This window comes from Hippopotamus amphibius, chromosome 9 (genome assembly GCF_030028045.1).
Source record: "Hippopotamus amphibius kiboko isolate mHipAmp2 chromosome 9, mHipAmp2.hap2, whole genome shotgun sequence".
In the NCBI taxonomy this organism is placed as follows: Eukaryota; Metazoa; Chordata; class Mammalia; order Artiodactyla; family Hippopotamidae; genus Hippopotamus; species Hippopotamus amphibius.
The window spans coordinates 4,832,745-4,852,040 of record NC_080194.1 but is presented as its reverse complement, the minus strand read 5'-3'; positions in this window follow the sequence as shown (position 1 = coordinate 4,852,040).

Here is a 19,296-nt window from a genome sequence, read left to right as displayed (position 1 = left end):
ACGACCTATCCAGGCTACAGATTAGGTTTCAAATACTATTCTCACACTATTTTTCCTCTTGTACCCATTGTACTTGTGCATTTTCTTCTCCAACCACAGTTGAAGGTTATTTAATTATTATATCCACATCACATATAATTAGGAAAGAGACTCTTCTATTGCTCCCAGGATTCTAAAATCAATGAAATTTTCAAGTCCTGCAAAAAATACCACTGCTTAAATGGACATCCTCATTTCACCATTCATCCACCCAAATACTTATTAAGCCTCTACCACTTGTCTGGTCCTCCACTAAGCATTCACGAGGTTTAATGAAGACGCTGCTTTTTGGGAGTTTATAATGCAGTCTCGAAAATAAGACATATTCATCAATACCAATTTATGCGCCATGGGAAAAAGTAGTACAGCACAGTGGTTAAGACCTCCCGTTTCGGATTGAGACAGCTTAGAGTTGAATTCTGGCTCTGGCACTGCACAGTTTTGTTACTGGGAGGAGAGTGGTGACACCTGTCATTGTACTGGGGAGAACTGGATTGGGATGGCTGACTGTAGGGGGTGTGGAGGTTAGGGGTGGGTGAGCGCTGCAGTGAATGGGGTGACTGATAACAGCGGAGCGCACACAAAGTGCTGCCAAGTTTCAAGCAGGGAAAGAGTCATTCCAGTTGAGGTTATTAAGAAAGGCCTCTTGGAGAATGTGGCATTCCAGCTTGGACTGGAAAGATGAGTAATTATGGACAAAAGGAGGAAGACCAGAAAATGGGCACTGCAGGCAAAAGAAACATCACAATAAAAGCAAAGTTATGGGAATGTAAGCAGTATATACGCTCTGGAAACACAAGCCATGCAAACTGACCAAAGGACAGAGGCAGAAATAAGGCTGGAAGGTAAGGTGCAGGTCAGCTTGTGGAGAATTTTAAACTTCAAACAAGCTAAGGGATTTGGACTTTAATTAGCATGGACATTCACAAGAAGCCTAGGAGTGCTTCTTAAGGGAAAGTAATCTTTGCGAGTAAGGCATAGGTCCCAGTAGAGGGTGATAGTTTAATAAATTTCTATTACTATTATCACAGCAAAATCAATAACTCTATAGTGTTTTCCATGCTGGAATCATGCCTGATACCTGTCAACAGACCAAAGAGAAATGACTTCTGGCAACGAGAGTTGAAGGGAAATGTGTTTATTGATGCTTAGTTTAATTTATTGCTGTTTCAAGGGCTTGACAAGAAGAGAAGGCAAGCTCAGAGGAAAATTGCAAGGGTGATAACATGGTTCAGATCATTTTAAGGAAATACAGAAATGTTTTGTTCTCTCCAACTATCAAGACACAAAATCGAGTTACTATCGAGGCAAGCCCTTCGAGGATTTAGAAATTGAAAGGGATTCATGAAATCCACCTGGCGGTTACCAAATCAGCTTCCCCACAAGCAGTTACTAACTCTTTCACATTGCAGCTAATTAAATAAAAATTATTTGAGGGTAAAAAGTCGAAGAACTCTAAGACTTCATAAAGCACTGCAATTACATACAACTCTCACTTTAGCTTCTGGTTATATTAGCCAGGGCCCTTGCAGCTATAAGTGACAGAAACTCAACTCAAACCAGCTTAAACAGAAAGAAAGTAATTAACTCACATAGCTGCAAAAGCCTAGGAATTTAGACATAAATAATTCCAGGTGTTCAAATGATGTCGCAGCCCACTTTTACTACCACTTATCTCTGCTTTTGTCTGTGTTGGCATCATTATTTTCATGAGGAATATGAATAGCCACAGCAATTCCAGCTCATATTACCTTTATGACTATGATTCCCCCAAATTAAAATACCGTGTCTCTGTTTGTGTCATACATCAAGTTTCCTGGAATGCTCTGATTGGTCATGGTTAGAATATGAGGCCACTCCTTGAATCAATCACTATGGTCAGTCAGAAAAATCCAGCCTGTAAAAAAAGTCCACCTTTATTATTAAAGGTAACCGCCTTGTAACAGGGTATCATAACAACCCTGACATCTCAGAAACGTAACATAAGGGAAGTTTCTTGATCAAGCATGAGTTCAGAATGGATGTTCCTAATTGGCAGAGGGGATCCCTGTTCCACGCAGTCTATCAGCATCTGTGTATGCATCACTAATTTACACCTAGTGGGAAAAAAAAAAAGATTTTGAGCAGGGAAATGAAATGACATGGTCTGATGTCTTTGTTTTACAAACAAGGAACGGGTCATAAAGGGACAATGTACATCTATTACTATTGTGTCCAAAGGATTAGAGTTCTAGACCCAGTACAGCAACTTGTTCACTGTGTGATCTGGAATACCTCCCTTCATTTTATCTGAGAGTCCGCTCCCTCATTTGCAAAATAAAGGCAGCAGTCCATGGCACTACTCTGCTCCAGATCTTTACCTTTTAAATATCTATACAGTGTATATATACAGTACTCAGTGTTCCTTATAAAAACTAATTTATCTCTCTGTAATATAAATGAGACTCACTATGACATAGTGAGGGGGATGGAGGGAGTGAACATGCTGTGGGAGTTTGATCCTAGCCTATCTGGATATCAAAAACAGAGATGATGCTGTTCTCACAAGATAGAAATAATGTTCCCAACACCCACATCTTGACATATGGATGTAGATGGGTATGGTGTTGTGATGAGAGTGTGAGAAGTTATTGTAATTTTAAAGCTTATGTAATCTTGTGAAAGCCTTATTCTCTGAGTCAAGCTTGGATTAGGAAATGGTACCAATAAGATCTACTAAAATTCTATCTGCCAAAAAAGTACCTTATTTATCTCGCATGACTCCAATGAACTATAATGACTGGTAACAGCAGGAAGGGCTCCCGTTGCTTGAAACATCTAGACTGTAAGCCAGTAGATTCTATTGTCTAGCGTAGATTAAGCATCTATAAATGTTCAAGGAAGGAAGGAGGAAGGGAGTGGTGGAGGAAAGGAGGAAAGGCAAGGGGCAGGGGAAAGAGAGAAGGAGAGGAGCAAAAGGTTGGTAAGTTGAAGGTTTTATAATGGTTGAAGAGGCTTATTTCAGTGCTTACCCCCCACCCCCACGCACACACACGTACCCACTTACCCTTTGCTATAATCATAAAACATTCCCTTGTGCCCAAGGAAATTGCTTTTAGCAAGCTTCCCCACCAGGGATGAAAGGGGATTGTTACAGGAAACAAAAGGCCCGTTAAATATAATCTTGTCTGCCTGTGCCTATTTTGCGCCCATGACATTCTCACGTGTGTCTATTATGGAGGCCAGGCAGGAAGGAAATATTTTGTTTTTCATAACCACCCCCAGTAACACTTAAATATCAGTCAGAGGCGGTTTCATGCTATAACAACTCCAAAACGTAGGTAACTTAACATAGAAACAGGCACATTCTCATATCACAGTCCAGTGTGGGTTAGCCACGGAGAAATGGGTTATTCAGTGACTCAAGCTCCTTCCATCTTGGGCTCCACAGTCCTCTAAGCCCTTGGAATCCTCCCAGTTCAGCTGTAAACTGGGGACAAAGAATGGAGAATCACTCACGGGAGGTGAGCCAAGCCTAGATTTGCCTAGAATCTGCCCACAGTCCACTGGCCAGAAGTCAGTGCTATGGCCCCACTTACCTGCATGGAAGGCTGGGATCATAGTCTGGCTATGCTCTGGGGGAAATGGAAAATGGTTTCAGGAACAACTAGTCAGTCTCTGACACAAATTACATGTGATTTTACCACTAATTCCAGATTTGTGCTACATTTCTATGACTTTCAATGCCAACAATTTTTTTATAACCTTGACACTGGCTACAGTCACCCAGGGAGGATTTTGCTAACTGGAAATAAAGAGGCAAAGGTGGCACTTCCACCATCCACTTCCCAATTCAGCAGAAAAGTTAAGAAAAACAGTAAAGAAAAAACTTTGGGGTTGCCAAGGTGAGCATCCCACATTGACCAACCAGTAGATCCTGGTCTCTGACCTCCTCTCCAGCCACCGTCTAGGTGGATGCTTCAGAAATGAGAAGCCTCACACCTGTGGCTGAGAAAGAAAACTCAGTCGCACAGAAAATCGCCCTAATTCTGCGTGCATGAATCCTTGCCTGTCGCATCCCTTCTGGTCAACCTATTAAATCTCTTCTCCTATTAAGATAATAAGGCCATGTTTATTCATTTATTTCTGGCAGTCCACACCATTCAGAGTGGTGAAAACCCCTTGCTCTTCAGAAACCAGCCTTAGACTGGAAACAGAGCCTGAGGCAAAGGCTTGCGTGATGACCCTACTGTATTCGGGAGTTCAAACACATGCAACAAAGGAAGAAAGGAAAAAGCTAACTGAAGATATATACATCATTAAGCTGGCCACTGCCAAATACAACCAACTGTTCTGTTTTGTAAGATCATCATCCAAAAAAGCTGTATAAATTCAGCCTCCACTCTCTGTCCATGGGAAGAAAGGTGGCAGAGTTGATCCGCTGGCTTCCTTCTCCCATTGGAAAAGATTTGCCGTATTAAGAGCTTCCAGCACACTTTCAGGTTACACATAACATGTGAACTGATTAGGGTCACGTGGCATCATACACCATGCTACAGGTCAACATCAACACAGAAGTCCTGAGGTGTGTGACACGGGCATGAAGAGAGGTGCTGCCAGTTGTGCCTATGTAGTCAGACGGGGCCACGCAGCTGACTGCTGCAGCAGCTGAGGCCAAGAGGCTCGAGGTGGTGCCGGAGAGGTGTCTGATACGAGATTCCTCAACAGGCCAGGTAATAGGACCTCAACAGGTCCTTCCAGGTAATAATATCCTGGAAATCCAGTAGTTACAGTTGACAATCAGAATTCAGCTTACTATGGGTTAAACATTCACGGAGCTCTTACCTGAGCAAAGAAAGCAATGAAGGGAAATGCTGTGTGAGCAAGAGTCAGAGCCTGGAAGATGCTTTGTCTGCCTTTGGTTGCATCTACGAGCCCCTGTGGAGATAGTAGAGGACCGTTTATTTCATATTTCACAAAGCTTACGTGACTCCTTACGGAAATTTCTGCTTGGGGGTGAATCCAACTGTCCTGCCTATGATACACAGTCAAGTCCGTTTACTTGGCAGACCTCTTCAGAGAAATCTTTGAGTTACAAAGAAAAAACATCATCTTGGACTAGCTTGAGTTAAAAGGGTAGTTTGAGGTAAATATCCTGTGATACCTCATGGAAACCCAGGGAAAGCTGAGCAAACATACCTCAACAATAGCAGAAACTGAAGCAGCTCCAGGTATCCACCATTCCCTCAGCTTCCTGCTTCCCTCTTTTTCTCCCAAAGTCTTCTCACTTTTCACTTCTTTCCCAGTCACATTTCCCTGAGTGCCCTTCTCTCAATAGTTGGAACATGTGTGTCTCCATAATGACCATCCCAATACAACTAAGTGACTTTTAAGTACAAATGCTAGCAGGCAAGTCTCCCCCAGTCCTTTCTCAAATTTCCAGAGAGGAAGTCTTCATTTTTAAAGCCATTACACATATATCATGAGTCATTAACTATACTGTAGATTTTCCACCTACCCCAAGAGTTTCCCACTTCTAGTCGTATTCACTGTGGCTGAAGGGTGAGGCCCTGAAGCTTGCTGTCCATTATTTGACACTCCAGAGAACCAAATCACTCCCCTTTCCAAGTTCTAACCAACTGAGACCAGCACAAGGGGCAAAATCAGCATTAAATTAGAGTGCCTTCTTTATTACTGGCACACCTAGGCTGGAATCATGGCTGGGCTTCCCCACTTCCACCTCTGCTCTAAACTTACCCACCCAATTACAGACAGAGAGCCTAGAACAGAGAACATAGAGGCCTAATAGAAACAAGCTCCTTCTGGCCGATTACCAAATGTAGACCAGAAAGGGAAACTAGCCCATTCCCTTGAGCACAAGCTCTCCAAGAAAGAGCATAAGGACAGTGTCTGGTTCTAGCCAACTCTTGGAGGACCCACTGGTCTCTTGGAACAATCTTATCAGCCATTTGTCCTCCCAAGAAGAGAGCCAAGTAAGGCAGTGAAGAAAATGGAAAAAACTTTCCTCTCCAGTCCTTCAGGGAACAGACATGCTGGTCAAAAATGTGGGCCAAAAAAGAGAAGGGCTCCCCTCTACTGATTGGTCAGGGACTGGAGGAAGGAGCTCCCTGGCTTTTGTGCTTCCAGTACCCACAGAGAAGTGAAAATCTTATTTTCTAAAGAAAGTCAGAACAGGGCCAGGCAGAGAGCAGGAGGGAGACTGTTCAGTGATATTTAAAACTCTATATAGTAAGAATCCCACTGTATTTTCCTTTTGCTTCTAAATTGAAATCTGTAAGGTGAGGCAGCTGGAATCGAAATGAATTTCAACACCAAGAGGACATTGATCAGAAGAAAGACAAGCAACCAGCATGGCCAACCGTGCGTTCCCAGTGGAAAGGCACTGGGGAGGTATTCAGAGCTGCTGCCTTTCCTGCTGGACTGACACTGAAATCCACTTCTTTGGAGGGTCAGGAGTGAAGCTGATCTTTTCCCTATCTTCCCTGCCTTGACCAGGCTGCAGGGCTCTCAGCAAAAGAGCTCGGTTCCCTGAACACCCCCCTGCAAAAAAAATTTCTTCTCTCCTTATGGTCTGAGTGATTTGTCTCTGCATTTGCCCAAAGTGGTGATATTACTAGTTCTAAACAGGCTCTTGATGCACAGAGCTCTCTGCCTGAACCAATCACCCCATGTCCACAGAGGGGAGGGATAAGGAAGTACACCATTCAGGGACAATATTCTCCTCTGGTAGTCTGGGGTGCACTCCAGTGCACACACAAAGGGGCAATAAGCACCCCAAAATCATATGCTAAAAAGACCACTGCTGGCTTCAATGTGCAAAAGATAATGAAGTAATACAGTCATTCTTTTATTTGCCCTTCATTCAACTAGTAGTTAAGTGTCTACTACATGCCTCCAGTTATTAGAAAAGTTCTACTAACCATATATGTACCAAGAATTATTTATAGACAATATGTTCATTTTCATATCTATGAAGGACTGTTTTTAAAGTAGGTATCTAGTGGAAAAAAAAGGCCATTCCTCTGCTGCCTTCTCATCTCCTTTCCTTTCCAAGTTGCAGTGCTCCAAGCCTCATGTCTCTTCTCTGAACATGATCACCACTCCTTGGCTGATGTCACCTAATTTCACTGATGGTTTTCAAAGCCATCAGTTTCAGATGCTTCCAAAATGTATATCTCTAGCTCAGATCTCCCCACTGAACTTGAGCCTAGAGTATTCCACTCCCTGACGGACATCTACACACGTATGTCTCTAGGCTGTATAAGCCCCAAACTAAGCTGCTCTTCATCTCCCAGCCAGCACGTTCCTTCCACAGTCTTCCTTATTTGACGAATGGTAATCCCATCCTTCAAGATGCTCATCCAAAAAGCTTCAGACATCTTTATCACTTCTCTCTTAGGTCACCACAGGCAACCAATCATCAAATTCTTCCAGCATTACATTCAGATTATATAGGGACTCCAACCACTTCGTACCCCTCTCACCACCAAACATCCCTGGACCAAGCCGCCTTCAACGCTCACGTGGATTATCCTGTCTCCCAACTTACCTGCCTGAGTCTGCCCTTGGCTCTTTAGCATCTACTGTCAAGACAGCAACGAGAGATCCTTCAGAAACATAAATTAGATCAGCTCACTCCTCTGTTCCAAACCTCCCGATGGCTTCCTATTTCATTCACAGCTGTGGTTTCCCCAACCGTACATAACAGATACCAATAGCTACACACACTGGAGATACAAATAAGACGGTAATTCCTTCCAGTGACCCTCAAGGTTCTTCACGATATGAATTTCAGCAGTCACCCTCCACCACACTCCTGTGCATTCGCTTTAACACAGCCCTACTGGTCTCTGCTCTTCCTGGGAACAGCTAGGCAGACTTCTACCTCAAGGCCTTTGCACTTGATGTTTCTGCTTCCAGGAACACTCTTCTCTAACTTATTAGTAAAGCTCATTTCCTTACTTCCTTCCGATATGTCAGTTTATATGTAACCTTTTGTATGAAACTCTCCCTCAAGGCGCCTTACTCCCTTACCATGCTTTATTTTTCCCTTTGCTATATTTTTTCCTTATATTTTCACCACAGTACATACCAAAGTGCTCTTGTTTACTTCTCGCCATAAAGCATAAGCTTTGTTTCATTCGCTGGTAAATTCCTAGCACCTAGAACAGTCCCGGGCTACATAGTAATTCCTCAATAAGGAAAATGCATGCACCACTTGATGCACAAATAAACTGTCTTAAAAGCTGGTAACAGTATTTTTCTTAGAAAGAGAAATGATTTTGTTGGCAAAATACCTTGATAAGTCTTTGGGATAGAAGGTGAAGCCTTGGGGACATGGGTGTAAACAAGAGCCAAGGCAACAAGGAAGAAAACCGCAAGATCATAAGAGGAATTTGCTCTTTCTTCTTGAGAGAAATGGAGAGAGAAAAGAAGGGGCAGATGAGGTAGGGGGAGCTATGTAAGTGGTGTGAATGTGAGGACCCAGTGAGGTAAAGCGGCCAGCGGAGAAGCCCTACGAGGTGAAAAACAAAGCCTATTATAAACAGAGGTATTCAATGTTCAGTTTGAAGTTGTTCTGATAAACTTCTCACGTCTCCGTAATGCATAAATCTTGTGAAACTTGTACACTGCCTCTGTGCGGCTTACGTATGCAGGGCGACGACGCTAATTACTGAGCTCTTCCACCTGGGCAGATGGAGGGATCCAGGCAGGAGAGGCAGGAAGTACAATCAAAAGACCAGAACCTGAGTTCTAGTGCCATCCCTTCTTAACTGCAAATCTCTGGGCATGTCTCCAAGCTTTGGTGTCCCTGACTATCCATAACAGATACAAAGAGCGACACACACTGGAGATACAAATATAGTCACATCACTTCTATTCGCTTTATTAGCAATAAAGCCAGTATCTCCCTCTTAAAGCTCCTCATTCCCATGAATTATCCGAGAAACTCAAGAGGTTTAGAGACCCATAAAAAGGTTTTTTTTTCTTACCCAGGGGAATGGAAAATAGAGTCTGATCAGCCAACAGGCCTGCTCTAGTTTCTTTGCTGGAGCTGGTTCTTTACCAAAGTTGCTGTGGATCCCCTGCTGTGATATTTCACTGCTCCAGATTCCAGCACAGCCTGCAGTCATTCTTCAGAAGAAGTGAGTCTCAGTCCCTGTAAAGTTAGGCTCAACCAACAAAGCTCCAAAGTTGGACTTCTGCCAGTTATAGATCTAATGACCAACACTTGTAGCTCCCATATGCAGCCACTTTCCAGGGGACTATCCAGCCCCAGGAGTTCTGGGTCACTCTTGTTTCTTTATCCTCTGCCTCTCAGATCCAGAAGCACCTACCCACCTTCTCCCCTGACCAGGGAAACAGGCTGCTTTTCTTTCAATACCCTTGAAACTAAAAAGGTCTGATTACAGCCCTCTGCTTTCAGAATGTGGCGCTGCTTGTCCACCCTTTTAAGAGTGGCTACCCAGGGACTCGAGAAATGCAAACCCCACCATTCTAAGTAGAACTAGCCTCTGTGGCTTTAAACACATTTAATTTCTAAAAGGATGCTCCCTACGTGATATGAAAGTGATCACACCCATCCTACTGAATGAGGGGATCTGCACGTGTTGATTCCAAGGTGATTTCCTGGCAGCCAGAGAAAAGAAAAAACAATCTCCTGGGGGCCACGAGACTGTATGTCCAACTTTGTTATTGGAAGGATTGTATGTGATAAAGTCAGAGTGCCTCAGGAATCATGATGCACTATATTGACATTAGTCGTAGTCATAAACTTGGATGAAAAAGTCTAGCATAGTGCAAAGAATAAAAGCCACAGGGTAAAGCAGACTAGGAAAAGAACCCAACTCTGCCATTTACTATCTATGCAACTTTGTGCAAGTTACTCAACCTCTCTGAGCGTTCATTTGTAATATGGGAATATTTTATTAATATTATAATAACTTATATCAATAATATAATATTGATAATTATCTCTTGGGGTTGTAAGGAACATCAATCAAAATATCAATCAAAGAGGCAAATTATCTGCACCAGATTCAGGCACAGAGTAGTGAGGGCTCAATAAATTGTAGCCATGATTATTATACTTATAGCTCTAAACTATAACTAATGTTCATGAAATGCAAAACATAATGAAACACACTTATATGTATTAGTTCATTTAATGCTACCTGTGTGGTGTTGTAACACTGCCCATACTGCACATAACACAATTAAGGCTTAAAGAAGGTGGTATGTTGCCAGAATTGTAGTACTAGAAGGCAGCAGAGGGAGTATTTGTACCCAAGTGTCCAGGTCAGCTACATAACAAGCCACTCTCATGCTCAGCGACTCACAACGACAGCATTTACGTCCAGGCTCAGGAATGTGCAGGTCAACTATGATTCAGCTGATGAGCTACCCTCAGCTGCAGATTGTAGGTCAGTTCCATCATCTTACTCTGGATCCCAGGCTGAAAGGAAAGTGGCTACCAGAACCACGTCCCCACGCAATGGATAACCAAAGCACAAAGGGGCAGGCACAACCACACAAGCACATCTCAAGCCTCTGCTCCCATTACCCCTCCTAACATCCCAAAGCAGGTCACATGACTAAGACCAACATTAGTGTAGAAGGGAAGTATAGAACTCTACAGTGCTATACGAGGGAGGAGTATTATCAGAACAATAATTCAAACTATCACATCAGGTCTCACCAACTCCAGAATCTGAGCTCTTATTCACTGTCCTACAATGCTTCTCTATTATTCTGAGACAATACCTTTCTAACCAAATAACCATTATTAAACCTCTCTCTCACTATGAATCTGCATAGGTTCCTAGGTTGTTCCTTTTACTTATTGCCTATAGTCACCTGGCTTGGCTCTTCCAAACAGCTGAGAGAGCCCAGCTGGAGGGTAAATGTAAAGCTGATAGCCCATCATTCCATGCTCATAGCAGAAGCCAGACTGTGCAGCCCCAATAAGCAACCTGCTGGGTCTACAAATTTGCCACGCTTCGCTCTGTTACAACTTTATTGGGCACAGTATGGTAACTCAATTAATAGTGAGAATGACACTGGCAAGTGTCACGGAATTGCAACCAATTATTTTTTCCTTAATATCTTTTTAAATCACAAGCTGACTAAGCTCAACAGGAGCCATGTCCTTTCACAGGGCATATTTAGTCTGTCTCTGTCTTCCCCATTAGCCTCCATTGCCAGGTCCCATCAACTATGTCACCAGCTATAAGCCTCTCTCTTCTCCCAACAGCAGTGCAGCTTCCCCCCAAGGGAGCTAATTGAAAACACAAATCAGGCTGTTTGGCAGGATTTTGTGTTGTTGGTAGATTTTTGTTTCGTTTCCTATAAACCAAAACTTTGCTGATTTTATTCCTCCTTCTTGCAGTGGTCCTGATCTAGAAAGCACAGACAGAAACAAACCCTAAAATCAACCTGAATTACCACCTAAAGAAATACATGAGGATAGATTCAAAACCACCAGCGTCTGCCCTGAAAAACCCACAGGTACCTTGCCTTCCAAGAAGTCCGGGACCCCCGCTGTCCCATCAGACTTGGCTTCTTCGGTCCAGATTTGGAACTTGTCTGGCTCACAGTAGCCAGCGGGGCTGCAGATCCTTATGACTAAAGGTCAAAGGATGACTACTTTTATGCATAAGCAATTGGCTTGCCAATCTATGAACTTAAAAGAAAATTCTACTATACAAATTATTCAATCCAGAAAAGTCTCACGACTGGGAGTTGTTGCAAACCTTTTAAGTTAAAGTCCAGATGGGCAGGGGATGACCCTCTATATTAAATACACATTTGTCAAGGTTGAGGACGTCCATGTCATCTAAAAAGAGAAGATATCTGTAACTAGAGTTTATCATAGAAAAAATACTTTCCATCTTGTCTCTCAGGATTTGATTCTGAACATTATTGATTGAAGAACAGACACCTGACTGGATGTTGGTATATTTTTTGAAATACTGCAGGATCTCCCACCCCCAATCCTGGTATTCCTTGTCCCCACTGAACAGTACAGGCAGAACAGACTCTCCACTGTCTCTAGCCAAAGCAGACTGAAATTGTCTTCAGGCCAGATCCCCATGTCCTTATGCCTAACTTTGGGGTTAACGCTGAAGCACAAAATTTCTGGTCTCGGCCCACTCGTAAACTGATGGTACCTCCGGTAACAGGTCACCATAAAAGCTTCCGCTAGCTCCACGTGGTCAGCAGTCAGACCATAGATTATACCCAGAGCCAGGGTTCCCAAGCACAAAACGCATGAAACGATCCCTCTCGACTCAGAATTTGCCATCCACAACTTCTCCCACAACACTCAGCTTGCTGGGCTCAGACTGCTGAAGCAGGTGCCCTTTTGTTCCTCTGCGGCTTCAAAGCAGTCTTGCAGCAACTGAATTTCTTTCTTCCTTGGACCCACTGCTTCGGCAGAGCTCTGGCTGCAAGAGTGAAGGTCCACTGAAGGGAAGATGCCCGCTGGCATAAACGAATACGGGCACCAACCCATCATCCCTCCCAGGCAGGGGCTGTATATACGCTGTCACTTTCATCACTGACTCCTGAAATTTCCCATCTCCACTGAGGCAAGAGAGTTCTCCAAACTCGAAGGCTTGTCACTTCTGACATTTACGGACATCTAAGGAGGCCTCAAGAGTGACAATGTTTATATTCAGGCAAAGAAGTCCACACCCGGTCAGAAAGGCTCTACCTAGAGAAATAATTAGATGCCATGAGGGTCACCTCCCTTTCCCCACACAGTAGCATCCTGAACCCGCTCCCTGCAGAGGCCCGGACTCTGGGCAGATGCCGTTCAGCTTCCGCTTCCGGTTTCCTGCCGCCGCGCTGGAGGCTCCGCCCCAAGGCCGCCCCGAGGAGCACTGCGCCTGCGCCTGCCGCTCAGCCTGGCTGCTTTTTACCCTGCGGCCAAGTTCAGTTACTTGCCCTGTGGGCGTCCGGCAGGACCTAGCCCTGAGGTTTATAGCGCTCGATGACACTGTGTTCGGAGAACGTCTTTACGGTGACCTAATGAAACCTAGGACCTTACAGAGAGCCGGTGACCTTCCTCTGCACAGTGATGTTTTAACCAAGCCTGGGAAGAACTCAGGTAGTGCTTCTCAACCTTTTGCATACCTGAGAATCATCTGAGGGTTCATGAAAATACAGGCCACCTTTGTCCCCCATCCCCAGGGATTCCGATTCCGTCGATGTAAGGATAGAGAGCAGACTGCGTTTCTAACAGGTGCCCAGGTTCTGCTGGTGCTGCTGGTGTACAGACCGCACTTTGGGAGCCACTGCTCTGATTCTCAGCAGCTGGGGAAGAAACAGGGCGAGGGAAGGGGAGAATGTCAAGACTGGGGACCATCTCCCACCTCCTTCCACCAAACAAGAACGCTTTGTGTTCTAGATATCCGGCTTCAGGATCAGGTTTCATTTGGGTTAAGGTTTCTGCACTAAAAATGGTTGGAAAACCACTTCTCTAGGCGAAATCAGCATGTGGGATTGTACAACCTAAAGGCAGAGACAGAGTAATTTACCTCAAGAAAATCAGAGGCAGGAAAAAAAGAGCAGCTTTCTTTTTATTTATTCAGCAAAATCTGAGGGTTATTATCAATACATGCTGAAAGGTTGTGCTTGTTGCTGAGCCGAGAAGACAAATAAACCAGAACCTTGGGGGGCAGGGGAGGACTCACATCTGGTATAACAAGAGAAATATGCAAAACAATTGGGTGCAACTGATGTTACATAGTTGCTAGGACAGAGGTCTCTTTAGGGAAGACAAAATAGTTTACATGTGGCTCACAAAGTATCTTCTCACTTCTCACTGAAAAGCCTTTATTAATTGATCATGGTACTCCTCCCAGCATATCCCAGATTTGACCTCAGAATCCTTCTCAACCTATCACTCTAACACTGAACAACAAGCAATTGATTGACATGAGCATTCAAATTGACATAAGTGGGCTATTACTGATTCAAGTTTGGGTGGGAATATTCTCACAATTCTATCTACATAGGTGCTCCAGGTGGAAAGTTTGTGTCCCCCCAAAATTCATACGTTGAAACCTATTCCCCAATGTGATGGTATTTGATTGAGGTCCTTGGGAGGTGATTAGGTCATTAATGGTGAGCCCTTGTGAATAGGATTACTGCCCTTACAAAAGAGGCCCCAGAGAGCGACCTCACCCTTTTGGCTATGTGAGGACAGAAGGAACCAGGATACTGGTCCTCGTCAAACACTGAATCTGCCAGTGCCGTGATCTGCAAATTCCCAGGCTCCAGGACACTGAGAATGAATGTGTGGTCTTTACAAGCCACCCAGTGTATGGTGCTTTGTTAGAGCAGCCTGAATAGACTAAGACAACAGGTTTAGGAAATAATTCATAAAGGAGAGGGTGCTTGACAGCATCATGAAAGATGAAGATAAGATATAGAGAAGTTGAGGTGGAGGAGAGAGGAGATGGTGATGGGGTATCCCACCAGATGAAAAGGGATGAAACTCATTAAGAGGATTAATAAGTGGGTGGTGGAATCTACAATGCAATGCAAATGAACACATCTATGAAACAAAAACAAAGTCACAGACATAGAGAACACACTTGTGGTTGCCGGAGGTGGGGGGGGGTGGGGGGGGGGTGGGGGGAGGGAAGGGTTGGGAGTTTGGGATTTGGAAATGCAAATTAGTATATATAGGATGGATAAACAACAAGGTCCTACTGTAGAGCACAGGGAACTATATTCAATATCCTCTGATAAATCATAATGGAAAAGAATATGGAAAAGTGTATATATATGTATACACATAAAAAGAATATATATATATGTGAATCACTTTGCTGCACAGTAGAAATTAACACAACACTGTAAATCAACTGTGCTTCAATAAAATTTTTTTTAAAAAAGTGGATGATGAGTGGAGCCAGCAAATATAGACCATGTCTTCATGGATTTCATATTGGAAAGGAAAGAAAACAGATTATTAGAGGTGCCTAGAAGTGCATGCAGGGTCAAGGGAGAATTTTTTAAAACTTAACCAGGTCATGTTTATGGGCTATGGAGAAGGACGTAGAGAGAGACAGAGATTGAAAAAAAAAAAAAAAAAAAAAGACAAGAAAGAGAATAACACATGGAGCAAGTCCTCAGAGGAAACCTGAGGCTGGTACTCCCTCCCCACATAGCCTTGAAGTTGTCTGATCCGCACTCTTAATAGGGCGGCTGCAATGAAAGCAGGACTGCACAGCCACAGAGGAGGAAGGCCAACCATCATATACGAGGGAAACCAAGGCTGGACCACAGAGGCATGCCAAGAATGGCTTGGGGAGGGAGTGTCAAGGGACTAGTGAAGTCAGGAATAAGAAGTATCCTCTTTGAGCTGGCAAAAAAAAAAAAAAAAAAAGTGGTCTGGAAGATTCCTAAAATAAAGAGGGATAACATGCCCACTGGAATGTTCACTGCCCGCAACAAAGGTCTACATAGGAAGGCCAAGGAATTTTTAAACAGCTGGGATGAAATAGACAGAAGGTCCATTTTAAGATTGTGACCAATCTTTAAGGAAATCATTTGCCCAACCATTTTTTAAAAAGGTTATTTTTTTTTTCCTATAATGAGAATAACTCAACTGTACCAGGGAGTGTGCTAAATGCTTTATATGCATCACCTGTTTTAACTTATTCCTTCTAATACCTATGAGGTATGAACTATTGTTGCTCTCATTTTACATCTGAGGAAACAAGTTTACAGCATTTAAAGCCCTCAACAAACTTGTATGTGACAGAGTTGGAATTTGAACCCAGATTTTTAGTTCTTCTGTCCTATCTACTCTACTCTATATACTTTTTTTAAAAAGCACCTCTGGCCCCACAAGAACACTTGATCACACAGACACTGTTTTAATTTTTTTTTTTTTTTCTAATCATCCTTCAAGGCCCATCAGTCTTCCCTCCAGGAAGCCTAATAAGCATTCCTGAGGTCAGTTGGCGGTACCCTGCTCTGAGTTCCCCTACGTTCCCAACGACTTCACACTTATCTCTCCCAGAGCTCTCACCCTATCTGATGACAGCTAGCCACCTGTGAGTTTGCCTCTGCTACTGGGTTGAAGCAAGGCATAGAGGGAGGATGGACATGGGCTTTGAAGTTAGTTAGAACTGTTTCAAATTCCAGTTCTTCCTCTTCTTAGCTATATGAACTCAGGCAAATATTTTCATCTCTATGAGTTTAAAATAAGGATAATGCCACTAGGGAAAAGCTGTGAAACTTTAAATGCAATAAAATTATGTTAAGCCCTGACACATGGTAGATACTCAATAGATAATAGAAATTATTATAGCTGTTTGCACAACTGTTCAGTGAATGAGAGGCAATTTTATCTTGACCCACCATTATCTCTGTTCTGAAATTTTCAGATAGCAACATTTCCTTAAAACATAAATTCCAAGGAACATATTTAAGCACCTCGTTTAAGAAAAAAGAAGCTTTTTATAAGCACATATTTACAAACAATTAAGATATTCCTTTAAATATCTCTCTAATAGTCATCAAAATAGATACCAAAAGACCTCAAGTTTCCAATAGTTAGTTTAATTTGAGTTACTATAAGACTTTAAAAATCATAAAACTACAATTGTCTTTAAATGGCTGACATGTTCTTACTAAATTAGATTCTAACCTCTTTCCTCTAAGTTAGCTCAATGAGTAAGATTTTATTGTATTTCCATTTCAAGTGCAAGAGTAAAACAAGTAAGACACAGAAATCTCAAATCCAGGGACTTCCCTGGTGGTCCAGTGGTTAAGACTTTGCCTTCCAAGGCAGGGGGTACAGGTTCGACCCCGGGTCAGGGAGCTAAGATCCCACATGCCTCGCGGGAAAACCAAAACATAAAACAGAAGCAATATTGTAACAAATTCAATAAAGACTTTAAAAATGGTCCACATCAAAAAAAAAACAAAAACAAACAAACAAAAAAAAAAAACCTTGAAAAAGAGAAAAGAAAAGAAATCTCAAATCCAAATGCTGTTGGAGAACAATAGCAAAAGTTCCTTTCAGATTAACTGTAGGATAAAGGGTTTCTATAGGAGCCTGAAAACAATTCTGTCTGCAGTAGACACATCATCATCTAAGGGTATGTGTAGTGTGAGACTAGCCATGTAAGTGATGGGTACGTGGGGCTTCATTATATTCTCTCTACATGGTAGAGTTGTTTGAAATTTTCCATGATAAACAAAGTGTTTAATAAGAGGCCAAAAATATCATCATCATCTTATCACCATCATTTGCTAAATGCATTGAATTTTCTAGGTGCAATATCTCTCTTAATTCATGAAATTACTACTTCCTTTTGAAGAGAAGAAAACTTAAGCTGAAAGAGATTTACACACATTTCTCAAATTCACATTCCTAATAAGCAGCAGATGTCAGGACCCAAAATTTTAACCAGTTCAAGATATTCAGAAGGAGAAAGGGGGAAAGTTGGGAAAAGAAATGTTTCCTTCTCTGAGAAAATTGTAAGCAGCATTCAAATAACGACACCCCAAGCTGGAAGTCATGTGACAGCTGGAGACATGTGTGTGGCCCGTGGACTCCTAGGGAGTGGAACCAGTAGAGCAGACCACAGCACTGACTGCAGATGGAGCGGACAGAAGTGAGAAAACAGCACCTCCACTGGGATCTATCAGAAAGGTAGATGAATCAGAAAATTTGTTGAATCAGAGAATTCAGAATGTGCTGTGTGCAAAAACTGGAGAAGGAATAAATCACCCGCCCTAATGGAGATTCATCCAGATGTTGCTTCTCCAAGGAAAAGTGTGAAGTGAGCACTTTTCTTTGAGTTTCAGGAAATGCAGGCAGCACAACCAGGTGAGGCACGTATCCCAAGATTTCACAGGCAGAACAGGGTCTCCATGTGAGTCGAGGAAGACTGGTCATTCTGAACCCCGAGTCAGCCAGGAATTCTCAGTGACAATGTGAGATACTCACACTGAGTGTCTTTTGTCAGCATGCAACAAATATTTTTTGAGGAAATATTATGTTCTGCTCTGTGCTAGATGCTGAAATACAGTAGTGAAGAAGACAGATGCAGTCCTCCCAAGTCAGCGGGGGAAACCAACAAAATGAGTTAAAGAAAAAATAAATAAAACAAAAATTCTAAGTACCGTTGTGTGTGTTTTCTAGGGCTGCCATAGTAAAATGTCACAAACTGGATAGATAATACATCAGAAATGTGTTTTCTCACCATTCTGGAAGATAAAAGTCCTAGATCAAGGTGTCGATAGGTTTGGTTTTTTTGAGGCCTCTGTCCTTGGCTTGCAGACTGCCTTCTCTCTGTGTCCATCTATGTGTTGTCTGTGTTCTAATCTCCTCTTCTTACTAGGACATCAGTTGTAGAGGATTAGAACTCACTCATATGACTTCATTTTACCTTAACTACCTTTTTAAAGGCTCTATCTCCAAATACAGTCACATTCTGAGGAAGTAGGAGTTAGGAATTCAACACAGAAATTGGGGGCGGGGGGGGCATTCAGTCCATAAAGTTGAAAAACAAGATGCTGCTCTCACCTCTTTTGGGAAGTCCCGCCTATCCACCCTGAGGGGTTAGACTCTAATTCCTTCCCACAGCATGGGCATCTCCTCCTTATGGTGCCTTTACAGTTGCAACCTAATGTTGTTTCCTTGCATGATCACTTGCTTAGTCTTCTAAGCAAGGAGAAAGCTCCTTAGTGTAAACTCAAAGAGGGCAAGAATCTCTTCTGCTTTTGTCTATCATGATATCCTATCATTTAGACGTTAACAGTGCCTGGCATATACCAGGTGAGATGTCCATAACTGTGGTAAATAAAAGGATGAATGAATTAGTGAGCATACCAATTAAGAGCAATGTTGGAGTGGGGAGGTAGCATCTAAACTGAGACCTGAAGGATGAGATGCACAGCTAGCTCTGGGGATAATAAGTGGGAGAAAGACAACGCCAGCCAGAGGAGAGTACGCATGAAAGGCCTGAAGAAAGAAAGAACCTGACATGTTATGAAATATGTGTACGACACAGAGCCATGTGTTAATTAAACTTAACGTGGTATTGATGTAAGATTGCCCTGTTTCAGATGTTCTTGGATATGCTGAGAAAGTTTGGAAGCAATACCCTATGAAGCTAATTACTTTAGAGAAGTCAAATAAAACGAACCAATGAGGAAACAGCAGGGATCAATAAATCCTAGTTTTTCCCCAGTCTCAAGCAAGGAAAGTATCTTCCTTAATCAGAA